Below are 26,859 nucleotides of genomic sequence, written 5' to 3'. Positions count from 1 at the left end.
CAGTGTGGAGTTCGGTTGGGGACTCACGAGGAGCCAAGTCCAAGCAGTGCGAGAACACGCCGGGACCGCCAGCGGCGCGCATTGACTACCGGGTCGAAGGCCTGTGGTCACGAGGGTGCACGACCTCGTCGTAAACCGGTTCCTGCAACCTTTAAGTTGAGTGCATTTGGATTCAAGTAGAGAAACCTCCACCATTGTGAGATCTTGAGATTCTCCAGTGACTTGGGTTTGTATTGGTGCTCATACTGTTGCCGAGGTGAAGAGCAGCGAGTAGAGTGCTTCGACAAGGTGGATCCGATTAGCTTTCCTCGACTTCTATTTACTGTTTATTGCATTCAGTTTATTACTATATGTTAAGTTCAACCCGTGGTATTTTCCCTGCTCGTGACCATAACGCCCCAGTAGCCTGCCCTGGGGGATAGTGTATGTTAACAGCAGTGTACGTTTTCTCGCCTTGCCGCTGCTGTCCAGTGAGGCGTGTATGTCTGACAGTTTTCTTGATTGTAGGTTGGTTGTCGATTCTTCTACTCTGGTGGTAGTTATTTCTTTTTCGTTCTGGGTGCTCTAAGCAGAGTATTCTGCAGACTGAGTCCAGACTGCCGGTTCCGGCTTTGGCTTATTTCTATATTTTTGCATTTGGCTTATTGGACGTCAGATAGCCTCAGAAAATTATCATTAGTCATTCGTTAGACTGCCACTAGTCTGAGTTACCATCTTGTGAAGTGAATGCAGTCCGCAGCTCCTGGTCGTGCGGTAGCGTTCTCGCTTCCCACGCACGGGTTCCCGGGTTCGATTCCCGGCGGGGTCAGGGATTTTCTCTGCCTCGTGATGATTGAGTGTTGTGTGATGTCCTTAGGTTAGTTAGGTTTAAGTAGTTCTAAGTTCTCGGGGACTGATGACCATAGATGTTAAGTCCCATAGTGCTCAGAACCATTTGAACCATTTTTTTGAAGTGAATGCAACTCTTGGCTGCTTATCTCATCGCTCGCAAAACTGTTTTTTGCCGGACCTAATCAGAGGTCAGTTCCTAGTGCAACGTCTGCAACTGGCCCTTGTGTTTTACTATTGTATTTGCTGTTTTATTACATGTTTCTAAATTTTTTTATATAATTACCATTCTTGGCATTACAGCAGGTTTAAATGGTTGTGCTACCAAGTTTACCATCATTTTGCCGCACCTGTTTGGTGATCAGTTGCCTTTCTTTTTAAATTAACCTTTGCTATTGCATTGCTGTTTTATAGTGTGTTTGTTAAATTTTTTTATAATTGCCGTTCTTGGCGTTAAAGGCCTTCAGCCGTGACTGTGGTTACTTGCCTTATAATTCTAATTGGGATCACATTGGCTTGTTTTTAAAACATTATTTGCTGTGTCTGTATTTTATGTTCATTTGGTAACCTGTAACACACTGAAAGCACTATTAATTATACAGTTGTTTATTCTTTCGTTAATAACGTGTGATATCTTTATTTATTGCTGGGTCTGGAAATACTGTTTTTAAAATAAATGTGTGTAATTGCAAAAGGGGAACCAATAGTAACTGATTACGGCACCATCCACAATTGAAACCGAATCTTGCCTCCCTTCACTACCAGGTTTCAAAACTTATAACAGTTCGAAAAAGTTACAGAAATGAATGATAAGCTGCATAGCTCGCTGTTAGCCCATAAAGAGAAGTTTCCATGCTCAAAAAATATAGAAATAGTGCACTTTTTGTTTGCGGGGATGTCATAGTGACGTTGCTCTCTGCTCAGTTTTCATATGACGCAGCACATATGTTTTCTCATGGTGGAGGTGGAATAAACAGGACTGCAGCCATTTTGTTGGCATTGGAGGAAATTTGTATGTTTTTCGGCTGAGGTGTGGACTATAACATGAATCTTGTTCCAGAAACCGCTCCTTTAATGTAACACATTAATTTTTGTCTTAAATCATTTACAGTCTCACAACATGCAGCTTCGTTAAAGGCTATCTGATCCCGACAGTCTGCCATTTCGCCTTCTCAGTGCTACCTTACAGCAGGAAGATCATGTACTCGACATCTGTTCTAAGAAAAAGACACCACTAGCTTACTCTTCAGCACGCTTGAGAATGAGAGAATGAGTCGACGAGTATGAAGCAACTGCAGCGCCACAGAACTCAGATTTCCCAAATTCGCTGAACACAGCGAGAACGACGGAAGGCCATTAGCACTGATTAACAACAGCGCCTTGATTTATAAAGTGTTCAACCCGCAACATTAGACTCGCACTCTCTGATCTCTAGCGAGCAGTCGCCTTAACCACTTCAGGTATCCGTGCACGTCCCTGGACCGACCCAAACTTCCATATGTCACACTTCTCTCATCGATATATCGTAGTCCACTAAATTCATCTCCTGTTCTTCCAACATTACTTGGATTACTTTTCATATGTCTATATTGGGTAGTAGCTGTACACTTAATGCAGCTGTGGTCAAGGAACTTGCAGTCAGCGAATTAATTTTGAAACTACTTCATACAGCTGTGGATAGTCAACAATGTCTATTGTTTCAGACAAGCACGTAAGTATTACAAGCCTAACTAGACACAAGACGATAACAACATTGTTCTCTATTCCTCGTTGTCTCATTCTCCCTGTTGCGGGAACCCAAGTAATGTTGCGAAGATTAGGAGATGAATTTAGTATAGTACCATATAAGGATGCAGGCAGCGTGACCCACAGAAGTAAATGTAGTGTTCGGCAGTACGATGTAATGTTCCTTCAGGCATGCATACATGAAGTGACTACAGCTGTTTTGAAATATATTAAATGTATTCGCAGCTGCGAATATGGACAATCATCAGCTGTATAATAGAATGACACCAATGAAAATTTGCGGTGTACTGGGACTCGAACCTCGATTTCCCGCTCATCACCGACATCGGGCAAGCGTCTATCAATTGCCAGCCGCGGTGGCTGAGCGGTTCTAGGCGCTTCAGTTCGGCACCGCATGACTGCTACGGTCGCAGGTTCGAATCCTGCCTCGGGCATGGATGCGTGTGATTTACTTAGGTTAGTTAGGTTTAAGTCGTTCTAAGTTCTAGGGGACTGATGACCTCAGATGTTAAGCCCCATAGTGCTCAGAGCCATTTGATCCATTTATTTTTCGTCTTTCGATTAAAATGTCTCCTCTGTACGGGAATATACAAAATGTATTTACGAGTGCATGTTATAGACGCTTAGTTGACGACTTATGGAAGTTTGACTCTGACCATGAGTCGTGCCCAGGTAGCCTAATGGTAAGGCAACCGCTCGCCATTAGCGGGAAATCCGGGTTCCAGCCCCGATCCGGCACATATTTTTATTGTCATCATTCCATTATACAGATGATGATTGACCACGTTCGAAACTGTGAATGCATTTCATGCGCAAAAACTTGGGGTCGGGTTGGCAGGGAGCGCGCACAGATAACCGAAGGTGTCACGATGTACACTCGCGGTAACCGGGAAATCTGTGTTTCAGTTCTAGTGTGATACAAAATTTCGTATGTTAGTATTGGTAAGCAGATCTATCAAATGGCTCTGAGCACCATGGGACTTAACATGTGAGGTCATCAGTCCCCTAGAACTTAGAACTAATTAAACCTAACCAACCTAAGGTCATCACATACATCCATGCCCGAGGCAGGATTCGAACCTGAGACTGTAGAGGTCGCGCGGTTCCAGACTGAAGCGCCTAGGACCGCTCGGCCACACCGGCCGGTGGTAAGCAGATCTATCCCTAACGTAGGTGATAAAGTGTAATTCGCAGTTAGCGAGTAATTTTGGAAGTAACATATTTGTGGTCGGGAACACTACATTCATGTCACGGGTCAGAAAGTCCACGGTCGGAAAGAACACGGCCGGGAAGTCCACGGCCGGAAAGTGCACGGTCGGAAGGTCCACGGTTGGGTAGTCCACGACACCGTGGCACGCACACGTGAAAATGGTCACAATAGACGCGGTGTCGGGGACCCCTGCTTTAAAACAAAGCCAGTCGCCGGCAAGGTGTTCCGCCGGTGGCCGAGACACGCGCCACCCCGTGAATGGGGGGCGGAGGAGCGAGCGGGGCGAGGGTAGGTTGCGCGCGCGCTGCCGCCGCCGCTGACGTCACGGCGCTATTGATTGCCGGCGGCGGCGCGCCGCCCCACTTGTTGTGTGCTCAGCTGCTGGCCGGCGCCCGCCGCCGCCGCCCGCTCCACGACCGCTCCGCACCGTGAGTACACACCGCGCACGCCGCGCAGCACGCAACCCGCAGCACTCTCGCCGCTCGCGCTGCGCTGCTTTCTCCCGTCACCACGCGGCAGCTCGCCCTCGTGAATCTCTGCACGGCGCGCGGAGCACGCAGCGGTCGTGCGGACGGGATCGTCCGTTCCCTCCTCCCTTCCCCCTCCCTCGCCACAAACATCCCAGGGGGGAAGCTCGCGCAAGGTGCGACTGCTGTCCGGCGGTGCCGGCCGAGCGTTTCCTTTCTCCGCCAGAGGCCACAAATATCGATCTCTCGCGCGTTGCCACCTCGTTTCCCGCCACCGTTTACTCGGCAACAGCTCCGCTCTCACCAAAGCTTACCGCGAAAGGAACGGCTTTATCCGTTGCCTCCGCTAGTCGCGCGCCGTTTTGAGGCGCCGCAGCGAAAGATTTACTGCGCTATGACTTCACTATGTGATAGTGTCTTTTAATGTGTTCTGGGCTTGCCTTAGCATACACAAAATCCCAAAATCATTACAAAGAGCACCTTGCTTTAACCTATGGTGTAGAAAGCTAAATTAAAATGCAACAGTCTTTAGAAAACAATAAAAGCCATTCACTGTCTTCTTAGTGTTTTCGAAGTTACAGCTTCACCATGGGGGCTTCTATTGTTATGTATGGACATTCACTGCGATATCAGCACACGGAAAACGCGTATCTGTGCGTGCTGTTGTGCTTTCTCAATTAGATTTAGGAAACTGTGATGGAATATAGACGCAGTTAAAGAAGGATATATGTAAATGTATTATTTTATTCTAAACTGTTTTTCCAGGAAGTGTTGTAAATATTTCAAAATAAAATTCAGTTGTCAGTTGCACAGATATTTTTATTTAATTTGTCGTCTTCAGAAAACTACAAAACTGGCGATATAGATTTGTGTAAAGTACAGTGTGTTGCAGGAACTTACTTAGTATTGGCTTAGCAGATGTCAATATCTTCTTCGGAGAAGCATAATGCGATGAAATGCCCAAAACTGTACATATTGTATGTGATCATTGTAAACACAGATCGATAGACTGATACATTAAAAAATGAAGAAATTCCTCCAGCTGTATTTAAGGTGTCGATTTTATTTTGGCAACTAGTTTCAACGTTGTAACAACGCCATCTTCAGGCCCTATAAAATATACTATACATACAACAACCAATGTGGCATCAGTAATCTATGAGTTATTATGTAAACAAATATATTATAAACGTATTACATAATGAACGAATTCAATAAAATTAATTACATTTTGGCCATTTTCATTAAATGCACATTCTGTAAATTAACAATTTATGTGGTAGCAAAAAGTACAAATGAAATTATATATACAAGATCGTTTTTATTTCCGATCAATGTCAAGCATTAAATGAAATGGGAGTAGATATAAAAAACTTAGATGACAAGCCATTACGCTCAGGGATAATAAACAGTGCTAAAGAGAGTATGCATTGCTAATCAGACATATGTAGCGTAAGATCCATTATTAAAGAATAGTAAAGGGAGGTAAACGTAGAAACAGATTTATGTTTGCATAACAATGCATTGCCATCATACTAAAGTGACAGAGAAGCAAAACGAATAATAAGAAACCAGAAAACGAGTATGGAACCTAGTTAATGAAACGTAGTCTGTGGTGTAAAATACAAACTAATCAATTTAAAACCTGTTCATTTAAATAAAAAATGTAAGTTAACATGCCGCTGAAAAACCTAATTTCAACGTATTTGTCTCATCATTCTAGTATGCTTACATGTTCATAGCAACACTCCAAAATAAGTTTCTAGGTATTGACAGTCGAAACAATTCGTCACACCTGTAAAATATTTGCCGTTTCTCTAATAAACACTTACCAGAACTAAGACACACAGTAAAGTATACAGCGTATAACACTCTAATTGTAAATGTGATCTAGTCAAATGTTGATTAGGTTAATTACACTCAATGACATACTTAATCACTGCTTATTAGGACGGCGGAAAGTCTAACAACCAATATCACCATTACACCATGGGTACTCATTCGTTTCGCGTATCCATATACATCAGTTCTTGTATAAAATTAGTAGTTAAATATAAGCTATCCACTGATTACGAGAACAAGCATGAGAGTGGGAAGTTTATTTTTGTATTTATAGTAAAGGGATCACATCTATTACATGACAGTAAGGAACATAATAAAAAGACATAAAAAGTGTAATTAATGTATCTAAGGAAGTTATATATAATACGTTTGAAAAACTTGGCACATAGTTCTAATATCTAAAAGGAACAGGATAACTGTCACATTTTATAAGATATGTCATACAATCAAAATAGCGTCCGGTTTTCAATCTAAACTGATCATACAGCACATCTTTTGAGTTTCAGTTAGGAATGTTTATATACTTCAAATTCCTTTAAAAATTTTCGTTTCGTTGCCCTTGTCTACCATGTGCAATATTTCCAGCTTAAGCAAGGATGAGGAAGAGTCTGTTTCTCCATTTTGAGATATATTGCAAATGTTGACTTACATGAATTCTCACCGTCTTTGTAGAGCAAGTACTCACGAGAATGGGCTTTAAATGCCCTCGCTGTCTGCCATGTATAAAAACCCGGATGTATATTACATTTTATTTTATGTACTCCAGATCTGAGAAATATGTCAGCTGGAGGTTTCTCGTTATGTATAAAAACCAACTTGGTCATATTATAGGTGGTAAAAGACACAGTTCTGTATTACATATGACATCCTTATATACTTCAGTTATACTTTTTATACATGCTTTTATATGTATTCCTTGCTGCTGACACAACAGCTTGACAAGTACATAGATGTGATTCATTTACTGTAAATTATCAATCTGTCAATCTATGTTTACGATAATCACGTATAATATGTACAGTGTTGGACATATCACGGCATTATGATTTTGTGAAGAAGATATTGGTATCCAGTAAACCAGTACGAAGAAAGTTTCTGTAACGCACTTCTTATGCTATACATAAATGTGTGACCAAGGTCTAATAACTTTTAATATCCGTAATTTTTAGGCTTCTGAAGCTGACAAATTAATTTGTTGAAACTGGTAAAGCGAAATAAAAATATCTGGGCAACTGACATCTGAATTTTATTCTGAAATGTAAATTTATGTTAAAACTTACAGAATGCCTTATACCATATCTGTGAATTCAGAGGTTCCATACACAAACATATAACTGCATAGGCGTATTATAAGCTTCAACAAAATTCTACTTGCTTTCTCCTGCAGTTCTGTAATTGTTCCACAACATTTTTGCAAATTTTAATTAAAAATGCGCAGATACAAGTTTCACAAGGAAGGCCCAGGCCCTTATGTAACAACAGAAACATTATTATGAAACACTTACTTCGAAACCTACACTGAAATAGTAAGAAGTACTACAAAGACTGTACATGGATATTATCATGTTTCCCATTTCTTTCACTTCTTCAGTTTACCGAGAGTAACCACTACGACAACCAGTAAATGGAGAAAAATTTGCTTCTCTATAGTTTCAATAAAGTGAATCATGTGAAGTTGGTAAATCATTGAACAAACTTGTCTGAGTTACGTAAATAACTATGTTTTGCATTGATATGGACCTTCATCTCGAAAGTTGGGAATATTTTTGTTACCAATACACCAGCTTTAGTCAATCTTTTACTAGTTCAACTCCTTTTGGAGTTACATATCTGTTCTCCCATTTTCTTGGGCGTTACATCTGCTTCAGTTTTCGTGGACACTGCGTCGGTGGAAATATCTCACTTAAATAATGTAACATTTTTATTCTTGCACTGTTTTTACAGCGCAGTACAGCCATAAATATTTTAAATGATTGACAGCGTAAGTGCAAATGTAAAAGTTTTTGGACGATACGTGTCCAACTAAATTGAAGCACATGTAACGCCCAAAAAATGTCTGTGTAGTCCTCGATAACAGGGTTGTAGCTTCGAAATGCATTGTTCCAAAAGAATAAAACAAAAGATCGTAACTGAATGTGTACATTATTAACAAAAATTTTCCTAACCTGTAACTTACTCTCACGGTCTGCTGCTGTCGCAGTGCACTTAATAATCTATATTTCCTTCTTTAATAAATATCTTTAGAACACATAAAAGCAATCAAAATTCATTGATAATGTCCTCATACTTTACTTATGCGACATGTTTCTAGACATAAAAGCCAACATCAACCACTCATATTAGTATAAAACCATTTGAAATGAGTGTGTGATTTTTTTTTCTCAGTGGCGCTTAAGGTTGAATGTACTGCGGAACGCTGTATTCATTAGTCTTGCTGTGCTGCCTTTTTACATCACATTAGCTAATTTTATTTCGGTGATCACAACAGGGAATATCGTGTCACCGTGAACAAGATTCCAGAGAGTGACAGCCAACAGACAGTCTCCTACAGTGACGAAAATAGGGCTACGCAACACGTTATCGCCACTTTCCGCAGCATACACCGCTTAATTTAAATGTTTTTATATGGTCGCGATTGCATGATGATCAGAGATTAATACCTCCAAATATGAAGTATAAATTAAAGTCCGGGATGATGTCAACAATTGTGACTGTTACGTAGTATTGGAAATGTGTTTATGAATCTGAACAGACAGTCGACCTCAAAAAGAAACAACCAATATGACAATAAATCCTATATTGATTTCCGGAAATAAGTACGAATGAAGATATGAGCAGACACGTAACCCAAGAAATCCAAACACCTGGTTATGTTCGTGGGATACTATATTGATTTCAAACACAGAGACAGATTTTCATAACTCTGAAAATCATTGGCTACAAAATTAATATAATCGTACAAATTAAATTAAGTGAAACCCAATTACGGTAACGTCAAGGTAGGAATAGTAAGGTGAACAAATTAACTCTACGCACGCTCTTTCCCTAATTATAGTTATATACCTAGCAGAATTTCATTCATAAATAATAATCTCCTGGCTTGATATACGGCTGTAAATGTTATGGACACTTCTTCTTCATTTGCAATGACTCAAGATACGGATTTCGTGATGTGTGACACATACGTAAGGCTGCGAATCTAAGAGTATTTTACGAACTAGCGTTACCCGTAACAGCTCAAGAATCTGTAATTGGTTTCAAAAGAAATGATTATTTGCAACTTATAAAATTTTAGGTCCTTATTTCAATTAAAATTTGTCACGGTTAAATTCAGTCTGCATTTACCTCTACGGAAGTACGAGGATCTCTTCACATTCACTTGCTTGAAAAACTCGTTTAGCAGCCGTATTCCATGCTCTGACGCTTTTCAGACATTGGGCGGTTAATAATTTCGACTCTTCATTTAGTAAATTTTTGATCTAAAAATGTATATTTCACTGTTAATGTTCTAAGACGAAATCAGAAATGAAACCTATTCGGTAGCAGTTTTTCTGTGGGATCTCAAGGAGCGAATCTCCGCAGACAATATTTTAAGGACGAAATACTGAACGAAGCAGTGACACTTGTTGATATGAGAGTCTCAACGGATGAACTTTTCACCCAATGAGCTTAATGGCTTTTCAACAGCATACTCCGCACGGAAGTTCTGACGGCATACGACAGCTGGTAGTTGTGAATACAATTCGGCATTTATTAATGGAATATTCCGAAACATGTAAATCATGTATCGCACATATTCCCACTATTGAAATGCATGTCAGGTAGTAAGAATATATGGCTTCTGGTTTAAACGCACTTTCGCGACTGCGTACCTTCTGTCAACAACACATTAAATAACATTCTAATTTAAAACTTGCTAGGATATACCAAGAGCAACTATACCTTTGTACTACGTACTTATATCAGCCTTATGATGATACAGAGGACATTGTTGAGTATGTAGGTTGCAATAACTTACTGGCAAATGATCGGGTACAAATTTCAGCACAAACGCGAGCCGCATCTCAAACGTAAGAGCCGTCGAATAGGAAAGCGCACGAAATGCATAAAAATTATTTGTAGTGCAAACATTTACACTTTTTTCCTATATTTGTTTTGTAAATAAAACCGCCTTTTCTTGTTGCAATTTAATTTATTTTTCCCAGATGCATTTCGTCTTTTTCTTATTTTAATTTCCTAAATAGTCGCCGTCGTTTTCCAGTATGAAACGGGCTTTTTAAAACTCAGTGTATAGATTTGCGCCTGGTGTGACGTCAGAGAGTCGCCACATGTGACGTCAAGGGAGCCAAAACGTTAGCTACATTAGCATCAAAAATTTGAGAAGGAATTCATTTCTTTTGGTGATGATCACTGCGTGCAAGAATAACGCTAAAATAGCGACGTTCCCAAAGTGTTCCCACGCAGAGTTGCAGATTTTGTGGTATGAGTGGCTGGCAACTGTGGACGTACAGCAGCGTGAGTGAAGTAAATGATGACTCCCAGCCTTCTGCGTTATCGCTTCCGAAGGATGTGCCTGACAGTACATTTCATACATTACTGATGTTTTCAAGCTACAAATAGTCCTTTTTTTCCAAAAATCCATTTGCTACGATTTTGTTTATAGCTGTGTCAAACATACACAGTAAGGGCGTGTTTTAAAAATCACCCTGGCGAAATCGCGGAGTGGATATAGTGAAGCGTGCACGAATATGTCCTTCCCGGACTATACATGAAAGCCGAATACAGTTCCATAATGCTACAGTTAATGAAGAAAGAACCTCATAAAATCGCCGCTGAGAATGCTTCAAAAATAAAAAGGGAGAAACGTGTAAGCCAGACAGACTTTCATTTAATAGTAGAGGCAGACTTTATATACAAAGATGGTAGAAATAAAGAAGTTAGAGGGTAAAGGACCGAAGATGTCCATTTCGAATGGGTTTTTGCTTTGAACAAGTGGTATGACACCACTGAGTATTTTGCTCGTCAAAGGCCACATTAACATGAGAAACTCATCATTCATCACCAGTAGCAATGTGATAAAAATTCATTTCTATTCGAATGAAACGTGTTAACGCCGCTTTTTCCGCGTCTCGCTATCGCATACGAGTAAGAAATTTTTGAACTCATCTTGTCCATACTTCAGACAGTTCAGTTTCTCAGTTACACTTAGCTCTATTACTGCCTGGTATACCTCTAAACTTACGGTACCAAGTTCTGTAATTGTGAAGGAACAATTATTCAATACAGTTTTATTCAGATCATTGACTGTTTCTTCTCCCTAACCAATACGCCTGCCATTCATAATCTCATTGTGCACAACGTATAGCTTCCCCTTACTGCGTGGTATCATACACTTTCTATTCCTTTTCCCTGCACTGAACATCAACAAATGTTACGGTCGATGAATTTCAGACCGTCTGTCCCCTTCCTTAAAGACAAAAACCGAACTACTGACCTACATTGGGACTGTTTATTTTCGGAGTCATTTTCAACTAACCGTCAAACAAAGAGAAATCATGCATGGCTGTTTATCACAAGGTCTATTCACATTAATATGACTACGTGTCAAAAGCCTGAATAGCTATATTTCGCAGCGTGGACATGCAGGAAGAGATTTAGTAAAGTTCCGGAAGTTACCGACAGAGATACAGAGCCATAGCGACTCCAGTGTCACAGCCAACTGCGCTACACTTCACTGTTGAGCAACCAAGGTGTGAACAGCCCGACCGAGGTGATCTCGTGGATTCCCGACTGGGTTTTAATCCGGGGAGTCTGGCGACCAGATGAGTATGGTAAACTCATCCTCGTGCTCCTCGAACAATGTAATATACTGCGAGCTATTTGACACGTTGCATTGTCCTGCTGGTAGATGCCAAGGTGCCGAGGAAAAGTAAACTGCATGTAGAAGTGGACACGGTCCTGAAGGATAGATATATACATGTATTGATCCACTGTGCATACCAGAATGCCTGGGTCACCAAGAGAATGCCACGAAATCATTCCCCAGACAATGACACCCCTCCTCCGGCCTGAACCCTCCCGACGATTGTTGCAAGGACGTTCACACCAATAGCCAGCTGTCCGATGGAGCATACAACGGGATTCGTTGCCGGTGAACAGCAGCCAGCATGGTTGCATGAACCAGACACCTGCTGCGGATGCCCATACTCAGAATCGTTGGCTGAACGATCGTTCAGGAGCCACTGTTGGTAGCCCCATGGTTCGTCTGGGCCCTCACTTGCTCAACGCCGGCAAGTCTATTCGCCCATACGCATCTCTGCAGCTGTCGTTCACCTCTGTCATCTATGTTCAAATGTGTGGTAATTTCCTATGGGACCAAACTGCTGAGATCATCCGTCCCTAGTCTTAAACACTACTTAAACTAACTTATGCTAAGAACAACACACACCCATGCCCGAGGGAGGACTCGAACCTCCAGCGGGAGGGGCCTCGCGATCCGTGACATGGCGACCAAGACCGCTCGGCCACTCCGCGCTACCTGTCATCTATGGCGCGTTATGCACCACAACTGCCTCGACGCCGGATTTTGCCACACACTGTATGCTTTTATCACGGCGGCACGCGAACAGTTTATATATTTAGCCATTTCGGAAATGCTTCCACCTTTAGGCCAAAATACGATGACCATGTCCTTTTGGTAGTCAGAAAAATGGCTCCGTTTCCGCGCTACGAGAACGACTACACTGACTCGCTTTATCACTGTTATTGTTGAGTATGAATGTACAGTCGTGGACAAAACGAGCGAGACCCCTCGCCTTTTCGTTATGCTGATCCGCACAGCTTTAAAGTCCGCTACACAGCATAACAGGCAAGGCGACGAAGTGCTACCGACATACTATGCCAGTTCGCTCAGCTGATGCGCTGAGATAGCTAGCACTGGAGAAACTCGCGCTTCGAAGACGCCACAGCATCGTCTGCAACCACTTCGTGGGAAACGAAATACCTCAAGTATAAGCCAATTGTTGTATTCGCATATATGTTACTATGACTTGGATCTAAAGTGTGGTTATGGATAGTACGTATGCTGAGATTGCAAATCTAACACATGAATAAAGACGAAGGTAAATGAATTAGGCGTCATTCCTCTTCTGTAACATCAAATATATTGTAGTTATTCTTTCTTAAATGGACTGCGCACAAAATCATTCACCAGAAGTGAATAACTTTTTAGTAACACCAGATGATATTAACAGCTTGCCGGCGCGGGTTAACCGTGCGCTCAACGGCGTCATATCGTGGACCGCGCGGCTCATTGCGTCGTCAGTTCGAATCCTTCCCCGGGCATGGATGTGTGATAGGTTCGGTAGGTTGAAGTAGTTGTAGGTCTAGCGGACTGATGACCTAAGCAGTTTGTTGTCACAGTTCTTAGAGCCATTTATTGACCCTTCTCGTAAATTTTCTTTATATAGACGGTAGTATCTTTAGATTACGTTGACATTGCCCACTTTTTTAAACCACCAAGGGACCGTATACCGCACGAAGTGCGATACATTTCCGCTTATTATGTCCACCCGTACTCGAGGTAAAAGGGTTTTAAGGATTGGGTAGACAAATTGACGGTCAAGAAAGTAAGACTAATAAGGTTCCATTTTTACCGATTTACGTGACGAAACCCTAACAACGAAAATAGCTACCACAGTTACTGAAGATGAGGGCCGCATAATAATTTCCGGTACTCTTTATTCGAAATGTTCCAGTTGCAGTCGATACATCAGCATATTAATCGTAGCTACGCTTTCTATCCAAATCAGGAATGCAAATAAAATCCATTTGCCTACACACGTGCTAATTCAGATACCACTATTAATGCCACCGCGTTTTAGATGTGCGAGCATTCTCGTTGCTAGCTACCTTAAGGAACACTTCGGCTAATGAACGATTTCTGGCTGTGGCACGTGTAATGGAGCATTCTAAATATTGTAGAATACGTTTGGCAGCTACGTCGCCGTTTATTTCCTGGGGTGGTGCAGAATTATCTTACTAAATTTACTCGCTAATAACAGTTTTTTGTTATTTCGATAAACATCCCGAATGGTTGTCACATAAGCCGTGACATAAAGGTAGACAATACATGTTTTTGAGTCCAGAAAGCTCTATGCAACAGAAACCGCAGATCATTTTGCCATTTTCATTGCGAAATTGCCGGCTTATTCATGTCTGGGGTAATAATAGAGGGCTGTTTGCCTGGGTTGTCTACTGGCGTAGTGAAAGGTGTTTGCTACTGCAAGGGAGGTCTGGTTTGTTTTCAGTTCTAATCTCGATGGAGGCAGATAGACTATCAGTGAAGGAATTTTAAGAAATTCTCGCGTCCCCAATATGTTTTATCGCTACCTTTAATCTGTACCGGCGTCCTGTGGATGTCGATATGAAACTCTTGTAGAATTTCATACTTGTTACTGCCTATGTTTTTCCGCTTCTGTCAGTAATTGAATTGACTTAATTGTGGCCCTGAATGATTTTTAACTGAATTTCGTTATGAATCTTCACGCATTGCTAAGTTTGCGCACTTTCATGGAACGTCAGCAACGGTAATCCAGTATGACTGGTCTGAACGTTGACACAGACCATTTCGCGACCGAATGCGCATAATATTTTGCTAATTTGTAACGATCTTGGTTACTTTGTCTTACTAAAATAGTTATGTTATCTTGATAAGCTGAAATTCATTTTTATTAGTACAGTTCGTACTAATTAGCGTTTCTTCTTTCATTTATATCTTATATTTAGGTGTTGTGGTTAACGCACTAATCAGCATTAATATAATCTTACACTTGATTGAAAACAGTCTGACAAATTTCGGATAGTTTTTCAATTTCACGCCTGTGTATAGTATGTTGGTAGCACTTCGTCGCCTTGCCTGTTATGCTATGTACCAGAATTTAAAGGTGTGCAGATCAGCATAACGAAAAGGCGAGGGGTCTCGCTCGTTTTATCCACGACTGTGCCATAACATTAATCGATTACACAACAGGTTGTCTTTTTTCGCCTCGAAATGATTAAGTGCGATTTGCTCGCAGTTCTTTCACGAAACCTGACTGATCAGAGTTTGACACAGCAGTAACAGCAAGCTCTGCCTTCCCGTCAGCTACGAATTAAAGGTATCTCCTCTGCACATATATTTGAAATAAACTTCCTTGTTTTGCAACTTCCTGTTTTGTATGATTTCTTGAATTTGCTTAACTACGTCGAAGAAGCATTGCCTCTCATCACTACCTCCACATGGTTTATTTCTCAAGAATACTTCTCTAAAGAACTGTTGTTCGTGTTATTATATAAGTTTAGGGATTCATGTTGTTTATTAATTAGGGCAGGAGGGGGGGTAACGGGAATTTGTGGTCACACTTGTACAGTAAATCTTTCGGATAGCAGTTTTGCGAGTTTCATTTTGGGGCGTATTTATTACTTCGTGTAAGTCTTTTTTCACATATGCAGTTCACGGTCACACATTTTTTACTCTACTTAACAATAAGCTTTAAACACAATGAATACATTGTTAACACTTACGCTACCGCAAAAGGAGCTAGTAATTATTATTGATATTAACTGCGTTGAAAATATGAGCGAACAATAACTACGGACAATTGTTTCATAGAAACTATCAACGAAAACTGAAATTCGCTTTCCAAATTACCCCGAGTCCCGTTACCTGTTTACCGATACGCCGACAATCTAGGATGTGCGTTGCTATGTTGTGCATGCGCTGTCGGCTACAGCTTCGATAGGAGTGTACAATCCTCAAGTCTAGTGGCGAGCTACGAATTTGGCAGTTTTCAACTTCTTTCTAATACTGCTTTGCATCTTAACAGTAAAAATTTGACAGGGTCTTTCTTTCGATGTATTTTTCCTATATAAAAAAAATTTCAGGGCATGTTTCGACATGTCGGATTGGACCATTTCCTTGCAGCTTTGATGACACGGGTACGCCATTGCATGCTACTTCAGCCATTGCATGCTACTTCAGCTGTAGTACAGAATTTATGATCGTAGTGGCTGATGAGTGGTGGTATGGTAGTCTCTCTCTGCAGCCCATCATCAGATGTTTTCAATGGATGAGATATTTGGAGAACACGCTGGTCAATGTGACAGTTGAACACTATATGTTGATGTTGTTCAGAAGAACACGGGCGACATGCGGTCTTGCATCGTCTTGTTGAAAGTGAATATCTCATATAGACCTCGAAGATATGGCACAGTCACCCGTCTTAACACGTCAGAAATGTTGCCCAGACTATAGGGTAAGTGAACCAGAAGTGACGGTGTTGTGTACCTAATGGCACCCCACAAAATCACGCCCAACATTATTAGGAATGCAATGTGACAAAGTGCATTCTCCTTGGAGCTTCCACACTCCGTTACGATCGTTGTGACGCTGTAACTAGAGTGAGGTCTACTCCGTTGTCCAGTGTCACTGTCGATGGGCGCACTATCGTCACTGTGTATCCGTATGGTGTGACGTCAAGGGAAACGGGGACAATAGTCGCTGCACAGATAGGCCCTGGAGATCAGACGTTGGTTCACTGTACAGGGTGACCCAAAAGTCTGTCAACATTTGAAAATTCAATGCTTTACGGAATAATGTAGGTAGAAAGGTAAAAATTGTCTCACACGCTTGAAATAACACGGGGTCTGTTGAAACCATAAAGCGCACCAAATGATCAATAGATGGCGCTTTATATAATACAAAAGCAGTAATTAGCGTAAGAATTGTTCTTTGGCAAAGACCATGTTCCTTATAACAAATGCTCAACAAGTCGGCCGTCATTCACCAACTATACCTTTGATCAAGGCACAGTGTTGTGAACTGCAGTGTGCATCATATCAGTATGTATGGTGAGAAACTGGAGTTCGAATGTTGCTTTTAGCATTCCTAATGATGTCGGATGATCGCGGTAGACTCGTGATTTCGGGTAACCCCGCAACCAGTAATCACACGGACTGCGATCTGACGATCTGGGAGGTCAAGGATGGTTCAAATGGCTCTGAGCACTGTGGGACTTAACAGCTGTGGTCATCAGTCCCCTAGAACTTAGAACTACTTAAACCTAACCAACCTAAGGACATCACACACATCCATGCCCGAGGCAGGATTCGAACCTGCGACCGTAGCAGTCGCGCGGTTCCGGACTGCGCGCCTAGAACCGCGAGACCACCGCGGCCGGCGAGGTCAAGGATGACGGAAGTGTCGGCTCAGCACACGATCCTCACCGAAAGACGTGTTTCACATGTGTAGCAGCATGGTATGGAGCGCCATCCTGCATAAAAGTTGTACCTTACCGCAGGTGTTTATCAGCCATACTAGGGATGATACGATTCTGTAATATATTGGCGGACCTTGGACACACCACGCTGTCCGTTCTAAAACAAGCACCCCGCATTTCTTCAAAGAAAAGGGGTCTGATAACGTCTGATGTGGTAAATCCACAGAACACCGTGACTTTCTCGTTATGCAACGAGGTTTTCACAACTGTTCTATAGTTTTAGGTAGCCCAAACTCTGCAGTTGTACGCGTTGACAGATCCTCGAAGTGTGAAACGGACTTCGTCGGTCTACAACACGTTAGATCACGAATGTCATCTTCCCTCATTTCTTGAAGTGTCCACGCCGAAAATACTCTGCTTGTCACAAAATCGTTGGCTAACAGTTGATGGAGACGCTTGATTTTGTTCGGATACCATTGGGGAGCACGCCTTAGAGCTCTCCAAACAGTAGCGCGTGGAATGCCGGTGCGACGTGCGACTTCACGAGCGCTGACTTCACCACGTGGAGATGAGCGCGCTGAAGTCGCCATTTCTCCTTCAACTGTCTGAACGCAATGGCCTCGTGTCTGGTCTCCCACTGTGGAGCCTATCATCTAAGTAACCCGTGACTTCGAATTTCGTGATAACTTTCTTCAACCGTTCGAGTACGCTTCTTATGGCAATAGCATCGTAAATCTGCAGTAGCGGATTTTCCGTTCTGCTATTAAGGCTTCACTAACAGTGCCCTTTCTGATAAAAACATGTCGTGATTGCTTGTGCATCCGGCCCCCTCTCTCACTGCAACTCATTTTATACACGTTTCTCATGCAGCGTCACTGACGTGACGTTGTCCAGCGCCATGTGTTGAAAGGTTTTGGCACTCGTTCTTCGTTTCCACAAAACCGCATGTAATTTCAGGCATACGTGTCAAGTTTTACCTCTCTATTTTACTTCTCTACCAACATGAATACATGTATTTTCAAAGCCGGCCGGAGTGGCCGTTAGGTTCTAGGCGCTACAAAAAAATGGTCTGAGCACTATGAGACTTAACATCTGAGGTCATCAGTCCCCTAGAACTTAGAACTAGTTAAACCTAACTAACCTAAGGACATCACATGCATCCATGCCCGAGGCAGGATTCGAACCTGCGACCGTAGAGGTCTCGCCGTTCCAAACTGCAGCGCCTAGAACCGTACGGCCACTACGGCCGTCTAGGGGCTACAGTCTGGAGCGGCGCGACCGCTACGGTCGCAGGTTCGAATCCTGCCTCGGGCATGGATGTGTGTGATGTCCTTAGGTTAGTTAAGTTTAATTAGTTCTAAGTTCTAGGCGACTGATGAACTCAGAAGTTAAGTCGCATAGTGCTCAGAACCATTTGAACCATTTTTTGTATTTTCAAATGTTAACGACTTCTGGGTCGCCCTGTACCGGTGGATACATGTCGCTCTGCAAACTAATTTCGTGACTAAAACTATCTGACATTGCTGTTCTATACTGCGTTGCCAAGTGAGTAGTCAGTTATCTCAGGGTTAGGCACGACAGACTATCGAGATTTTTCAAGGTGTTAAGTATGATTCTGCTGAACGCATGGATTCCATATTCTCATGACAGTCGGGGTTCCCCGACCACCGTGAGCAGTAATATCGCAGAACACAAAACAGCAGTCCCAACAGGCCTCGAACGTACCTTTATAATAGTGATCTAATATCTCGTATGTGCTGTAGCATCAACTCGGCCTCCTCCAGAAGGAAATCTAAGAACCAAGCAGTGCCGGCCGGAGTGGCCGAGTGGTTCTAGGCGCTACAGTGTGGAACCAGGCGACCGCTACGGTCGCGGGTTCGAATCCTGCCTCTGGCATGAATGTGTGCGATGTCCTTAGGTTAGTTAGGTTTAAGTAGTTCTAAGCCCTAGGGGACTGATGACCTCAGAAGTTAAGTCCCATAGTGCTCAGAGCCATTTTTTAACCAAGCACTGTGCACTGAGAATGTTACTTCGTCCGGCATAAAAATTACTCCTACCTGCCTTGTGTGGGTGAAGTGAAATCTAGTCAATTGTATATCCGAACATGGAGTACACTTTGGGCTTGTTTGACGTTTCTTGCACGCCTCCCTAGCGGTGTTGCAATTGTAATCGCCAGTATTTGAGCGTGGTAAAGCGTAAGCACACAGTGTTGCAACAGACAGTAATTTCTCTCACCACTTAGCACCGCCAGCAATAGCTCTCATCAGTTAACACGTACCTCCGAAACGCTTCGCGTTTAAATAGCCCGACGGCAACCCTCGTGAAAAAGCAGTTAAAGGCAACAATACACGAACACAGCTGTGCCTGACAAGTCTCTAAATCCCAACTTCTTTCCCGTTATGCTGCATCGCGGTTTTCCGCAGTCTCAACCGCCCGTAACTCATCGCGCTCTATCAGTTTCAGGTGACAACAGCTATCAGACGCACGCCTCGTGCTGAGTGGCGCATATTTCAACGCGGGTGGGGTAAATAACAGTGAAATGCACAGCAACAGCTGCTGTTCAATTACGTGTGAAATTTCACGTTATTTATCTCAGGAGCACGCTACAATTCATGTGTGTGCCGCAACACCACATGTGCGCTCGGGAAGTGTGGACATTCTTTGCACAGGAAGGGAAAAAAATTTGACGATTTTGAGCTGATGGCTGACGCAGAACAACCACTAGGTTATTCAGAACTGAAATGTATTTTTCAGGACTGTTTGATTTTGAAGTGCTTTTTTTCTTTTTTTTTCAGTAGGACATTTATCAGATTATAATTAACTCCCATCGCAGAGTCATTCTCTGACAGTATCTTCCACAGTATTAAAATTGAAACCAAATTTAGTCTGTTTAGAGTATTTATAGTGATTTGTAATCAAGCAGATGCTCAAATTATTTTATCATCTGTTCATTAATGTTTTCATCAATGAGTTTAACACAGAAGTAGTGCCTAATGAAGCTCACGAATATTGTGTTACACAAGATTTCTTACTCTTGTCGGGACAGTAAAGAAGAAAGAGGTCAATGTTACATCAACTTTGTGAAATCTGTGGACTGTGAAACAACAGGGTTATATGTTCTTTGAAATTCAATATTAAATATTGTTGGTGTTATTTAAAATTATTCACGCCGAAGATAATTATGCATGCAAGTAGTGCATGATATTTTCAACTTTTCGATATGAAAACGCCTGATATTTCATATTTTGCAGTCAAACCCACGTGTATAACATTCCATAGATCTTCAGATTTGATGGCCTCACTTTTATGACTTCCTTTTCAAATTCATCCCAAACGATTTTAATGAGATTTAAATAAGGTGACAGTCTTGGCCAAAACATAATCTTCAGTTCCCCACATTTCTCTTTTTGCCCATTGCAAAATTTAGAAGCATGTTTGGGATCATTGTCGTGCTTCTTAGTGAGTCCACGACCAATAAGTCTCTTACCAGATGTAACTTAATTGTTGATCACTATCCTGCAATATCCCTCCTTCTTAAATGTTCCATTAGTTCTCTCTAGGTCACCGACTTTATCACCCGCAAAACAACCCCATACCATGAACGACCCTCCACCACGCTCCACCTTTGGCGTATACACAGACTGTTCATACTTTCATCACGAAGTCGACAAACAACCATTCGTCATGGCTTCCAAACACTTCAAACTTAGATTCTTACGTGAATAGCACTTCGACCATTGCAGCACCCACCAGTTCCTATGTAACCATACCCATTTCGGCTTTTTTATCTTACTTTATTTGGGTAATAAATGGTTTTTGGCAGCTGTACAGCCCTTTAAACCTTGTTCACGAAGACGGCGTTGTACTGTTGAGTCACAGATTGTAGCTCCTCGCACACTACCGTATTTATTTCCTCGTGGATTTCAGGCGCAGTACAAATCAACTGACGTTTACTCTGTAGACATATGAACTGGTCTTCATTATACGAAGTTACTCGGGATCTTACAGAATGCGAAACACTTACAATGGCACCAGTTTGCTTGATCTACTGCAATGCATAAACCACTCCAGATTAGGCTACGCCATCTTTTGTTGCTATTGCCCTTTTATAATACTCTTCCTGATTCAAATCTACAATTACAATCTCCTGGCTGCGTCCCATACAGAGGTAATTTGGTACGAATCCAGTCAGGTATACAGATACACTGTCAGATGCACACAATGTACTACAAACTAAAGCAAACTGATTGCCTCACAGGCAATCGAAGGAATGTGGTCTATTCCATCTTAAGTAACAACCAGTAAAATACACAACGAGGCGCTTAATCTTTGAATGTTATCAGAACGGCGATATGGTAGAATACTCAAAATGAAATCCCTCTTTTAATCACAAATCTATGGTTGTGGCAGGGGACTAAATACTTTTCACCGGTAATATATATTGTGGATTCGTTCTCTTATTAAGTATAACTAAAAAGAATTTACGTACGCACACCCACAAATAAACCTAAGTTCTGTTTTATTATTTTTACTTTTAAATGTGGAATCTTCACTGCGTGCATTGTGCCAGATGTCTGTGGAGGTCCATTGTTCCTAATGTCACTTTTCAAGGCTGAATTAATACCTAGGTTTACACGAACTAGTTAGATAATCATGTGCGTCACATGATGCATATGACGTTCTATCAGAAACACGATCACTATACCTGTTAAAACAATACTAGAGGCTGATGCCCTCTCGGGTCTGCCGCCCCTCCTCGCTCTTTTCAGCACAATATATCGACGATGTAGCAAGTCAGGTGCTCCCTGATGTAATTTGTAATCACCAGGTGATGACGAAGCGCTTTGTTGTTGAAATATCAATGAAGACACGATGATTGTCCGACACACCTCGAAGAACATCATGCCTTATGGGTGTTGGCAAAATCTTAAGGCATGTGTGAATACTGTAGGCCACTTCCGTACTCCAGGATGCTTAAGTGAACACCGAGCGACAACCGGGCGAGCCGCATCTACAAACAGCACAGCAAGGAATCATCGCCGGTGCAGGCAAAACAAGGTTCTTCAACAGTCGTAACCGAACAGCGGTGTATTTTCCGACTGTTAAATTGGCATAGCGTTAACCCTGTGGATGCTCGAGGTAGTTCTCTGAGTCACTATGCAGGTCTTGCCGCGTGTCTCTGAACGACGGACGTAAAATCTACTATCCCATGTACGAGGGTGGATCAATAAGTAAAGTTCCAGACCTGCCTCTGGTCCATTAATATCCTTTGCGATTTACGTTCCGTATCTAGGTAGAAGAGACGATGAAAGCGTTTAAACACTACCGGCAGATGAATCTAATTTTGCTGTTTCACTCCAAAATACAGTTTCAAGATATACCGTTGACGGTTACATAGTCGACGATTGAAGTACGAACTGTAATTAAGGCTTTGCGTTTAAAGAAAACATCTCAAGCTGCATTTCATCAACTAGTAAACTTTTAAAAAAAAAAAGAAAAAGAAAAGAGGTGTGGTTTTGGTAACAGGAATATGATGAAGGCAAAACAGATATGCGAAACCAAGCCTCGTGATGTCTGGGTGTTGTGTGATGTCCTTAGGTTAGTTAGGATTAAGTAGTTCTAAGTTCTAGGGGACTGATGACCATAGATGTTAAGTCCCATAGTGCTCAGAGCCATTTGAACCATTTTTTGCGAAACCAACAAAGCACGTCCACCTCAAGTGAATAAGTGTGGCCTGCCGAAGCGAAGGACTGACATGCTTTACCGCCGCATTTTCAGGCAAAATGGGCACCAACACAAAATCTCCATTTATAGTGTAGACGATATCGTACCCAATACATTAGACTACCAGAACACGTGTTCTCGCTGGGTATCGCAGCAATTCTCAGGAGAGTAACAAGCCATGCGACGGTAGTTTTCTCTACAGTGGTATCGGGTGGAGAATGTTCCATTCCTACATCGTATTGTCACACAGTACAAAACGCGTGTACAGCATATGCTAACTGAGACGAAGAAATCATCGGCATGATAGGAGCACCCTTGTGTCCCATCTCCCTCCCGATAAGAAGCTCAAAACAACGTACCTGCTAAGAAAGATGCGGCCACTGTTTTTCCGTATATGCAGCAATGCTGCTGGTTGTTATCCTCGCCGATAGAGAGACCGTGAATACTCACAGTTACCGCGCGACGCTGTTTGGGTTTCAGAGGGATATTCGGAGGAAACGAACGGGGCTACTTTCTGGATGTGCCACACTGTTGCACGACAGCGCCCGGAAAGCATTCTCCCAAGTTACAAGTGATATGGTCCGATGTTTCCTACGGACTATACTGGAACACCCCCCATAGCACCCAGGTCTCACACTAAGCACTTTCATCACTTCGGACCGTTAAACAAGCACCTGACCAGTCGCCATGCACGACGTTCAGGTGTTGTTAATCGCTCCTAGACCTGGGAGTGGTTTCTTTTACACTGGTTTAGACACATTGGTTTACCGATGGGACAAGTGCCTAGATAATCGTGGTGAATATATGGACAAGCAGTGTGTACCAGTTCCTTAGTAACTTAGTGTATCTCTTTGATTCGTAAACAAACCTTTTCTTGCAGAAGACTTGTTACCTTCCTTCCTGGACCGCGCTCTAATTATCTCTAATTACCACTGATAATGTTCAATCCTTTATGTAATCCACACAATATCCATAGCTCTCATGGTATTCGAACTTGTACATGGTTGGTCGAGGGCAGATAAACAGAAACCACACTTATTCCCGAAATCACCTACAATCTTCCAAGTCTAATAACATCGTCGTCTCCGACGGGATGCTAAATCCCCAATCTTCCAAAACACAATGACAGTTCTTCCTACAGTCAGTTGTTTTTAAATTCATTTTTTCCTACTTCAGTTCTGTTTCTTACATTTCCATTATAAGCACTATGTACTGCTAGTTTCGGTTTAGATAATTCTTGTACTGTCATCTCTCATCGATTTGCTAATTCAAAAATTAATATAAAACTACGATGCCTGACAAATAGTTTTGTAAATCAGCTTTATACAATCATCTATACCCATATCATACGTGTATAGACAACCACTGTGAACTACGTCATAGGTAATATCTGTTCTACATGCAGTCCCGTTCAAATATTAAACGGACAGCGTGCTAGCTCACGAAGCATGGAGATGAAACAGTCCCGGATCGAATCAGCACGTTGTGTCAAGGACCCTTTTCCACACAACCCAGCCTGAGTACGGTTTATAGAATGCTTCTCACGCTCGTTAAGTCAATTACCGGGATGATACCCAGCTTCCATTAAACGCGACATAAAAACAGTGCAAACAGAACAACACGCAAAAAATTGCTTGCACGATTCGTGGGCATACGGTGCACACGATTTTCCTTCATTAGGTTCACTGACGACTGCAGCGGCGGGAAGTACATTCGATTCCATATTAAGAATAAATAATTTCCGTGAACGAAACAGATATTAAACGTATTCCGTGATCATGGGACAACACAAGGGAGAAGAATGTACGAGTATGTAGCTCCACCCTGAACAATTCTTCGTTGTTCTGGTAACAAATAAACGGAGTTAAATCTGAAGCTTATCTAGTTCATGGATCATATAACCGTTCAGGTACGTAGACATAATAGCACACCCCTTATTCACGAATCTCATCTTAGCCGCGTTCGCCCGGCGCAGCTTTCTCAAAGCAGTTTCCTCACAATCTCAGCTGCCATTTACGCTGCACGAGTCCTTAAACCAGTGCATTACCTTTGCTGCCCACTTAGACACCTCTATCAAAGCTATCTACAGGTTACTATAGACTATACTGCGCAGCACACCTAAGGAGACACTTTTTCGAAACCTCATAACTGTCTTCATCTGTGGCGCAGAAGTTTGAAATTTAGCTCAAAGGTCTCTATAACCTTTGTCTGTAATCGTGCAAAAGCATGGCGCCTGCGACGTCTTTATTTATTTATTTATTTATTTATTGTTAGCATAAAGGCATCCCTTATAATGGAAAATGGCACCTGGGAAGAAATTATTAACTTTTGTGCTAATTGCATTTGCGACCACCAAAAACTATGGAGAATATCTCATCGGGGGCATTAATACTGTCTGTTTGCAATCTCTTGTCCGCCCTCGCGAAGCACATTAAATCACGAATCAGTTTATATTCAAAACTAATTATTTTATACACGGATATCATCGCTAGCAGCAAAAGCTTGTTTATCTCTAATTTATCTAACTCTGATGTGGTGATAATAGCTCGCCGACCGTGGAGAGTGCAGTATCACACAAGGTCACAAAAGGCAAATGTCCTTCACCATTAACGCGCAACCTGAGCATTTGTTCGGTCAATATGACCACTTTATTGGAGGGAAATTAAACGTTAACCTTCCTCCATTTATTTCACAACGAGTTCTGTTTAAGGTGAAGTCTAATTATCGCTTCAAATACAGGGCTGCCGCACATGCTCACAGAAAATCGGTTCGCCCTCTTGAAAATACGATCTTCATATTTCAATCAACCGTAAATCAGCTGGGCAAAAATTTGTGTGTGTTTTTATCAATTGGTACTGGAAAATCAGGTGGTAAACCTGACAAGTGGTTCCCCCAGCGAATTTAGCTTCACCAGACATCGCGTAATGTACGACGGCGTGCTAAGAGGTAATGCCTCCGAATTTTTTATGTGAAAACTCTTACAGCTTCTTAAATAAAACAAAAGTTATTAACATTCTGCATCTTTATTCTTCATGTCTACACATTTATTTCTCAAGGTGGTTATCCTTTCGACGAACATATTTCTCCCAGTTTTTGATACCGTCACTGCAGAATGTTGGCTTTGTTGACTGCCGTTTCATCACTTTCAAAGTGAAGTCCTCAAAGATGTTCTTTAAGTTTTGGGAACAGATGAAAATTTAATCTGATTCGGGTCTGTAATGAGGATGATCGATGACAGTGAAGCAAAGGCGTCCTATTGTTGCAGATGGCGCCCAGCTCATGTGTGGTCTGGTATTTTCAACCTGAAGGAGAAGGTGCTCCAAGTGTGGACGAACTCCTTTCCGAAATTTTATTACAACACGCCGTTTCTCACGCACCGACATAGTTACGTTAAACACCGCCATGTTATAGGCTACAATCCGGGGTGCTCTTGCGACAAACAGCTACAGATATGTAGACGTATAGAATAATTACATTATGTACAACATTAATAATGTTTGTTTTATTTAAAAAGCTATGAGAGTTTTCACACAAAAAATTCTGAGGCATTGCTTTTCAACATGTCCTCATACACATTCGTGCATATATTATACCCCGTTCACCAATGAGTCAGTTTCAATAAATTGCAGCTTAAAGTACATTATAGCTCTAAACAGCAACTTGTAAGGAGTGATGTTCGGTGACAGTCACTGAATAGCTTTATTAATCGGTTAAAGGGACAGAGACCACAAAACCTCCTTTATAAAATCTTTGCAAGATGATATCTCAAAAATAGGTGGGAATT

This window comes from Schistocerca americana, chromosome 3 (genome assembly GCF_021461395.2).
Source record: "Schistocerca americana isolate TAMUIC-IGC-003095 chromosome 3, iqSchAmer2.1, whole genome shotgun sequence".
NCBI lineage: Eukaryota > Metazoa > Arthropoda > Insecta > Orthoptera > Acrididae > Schistocerca > Schistocerca americana.
The sequence above is the reverse complement of the archived record's forward strand: the minus strand, read 5'-3'. Positions refer to the sequence as shown.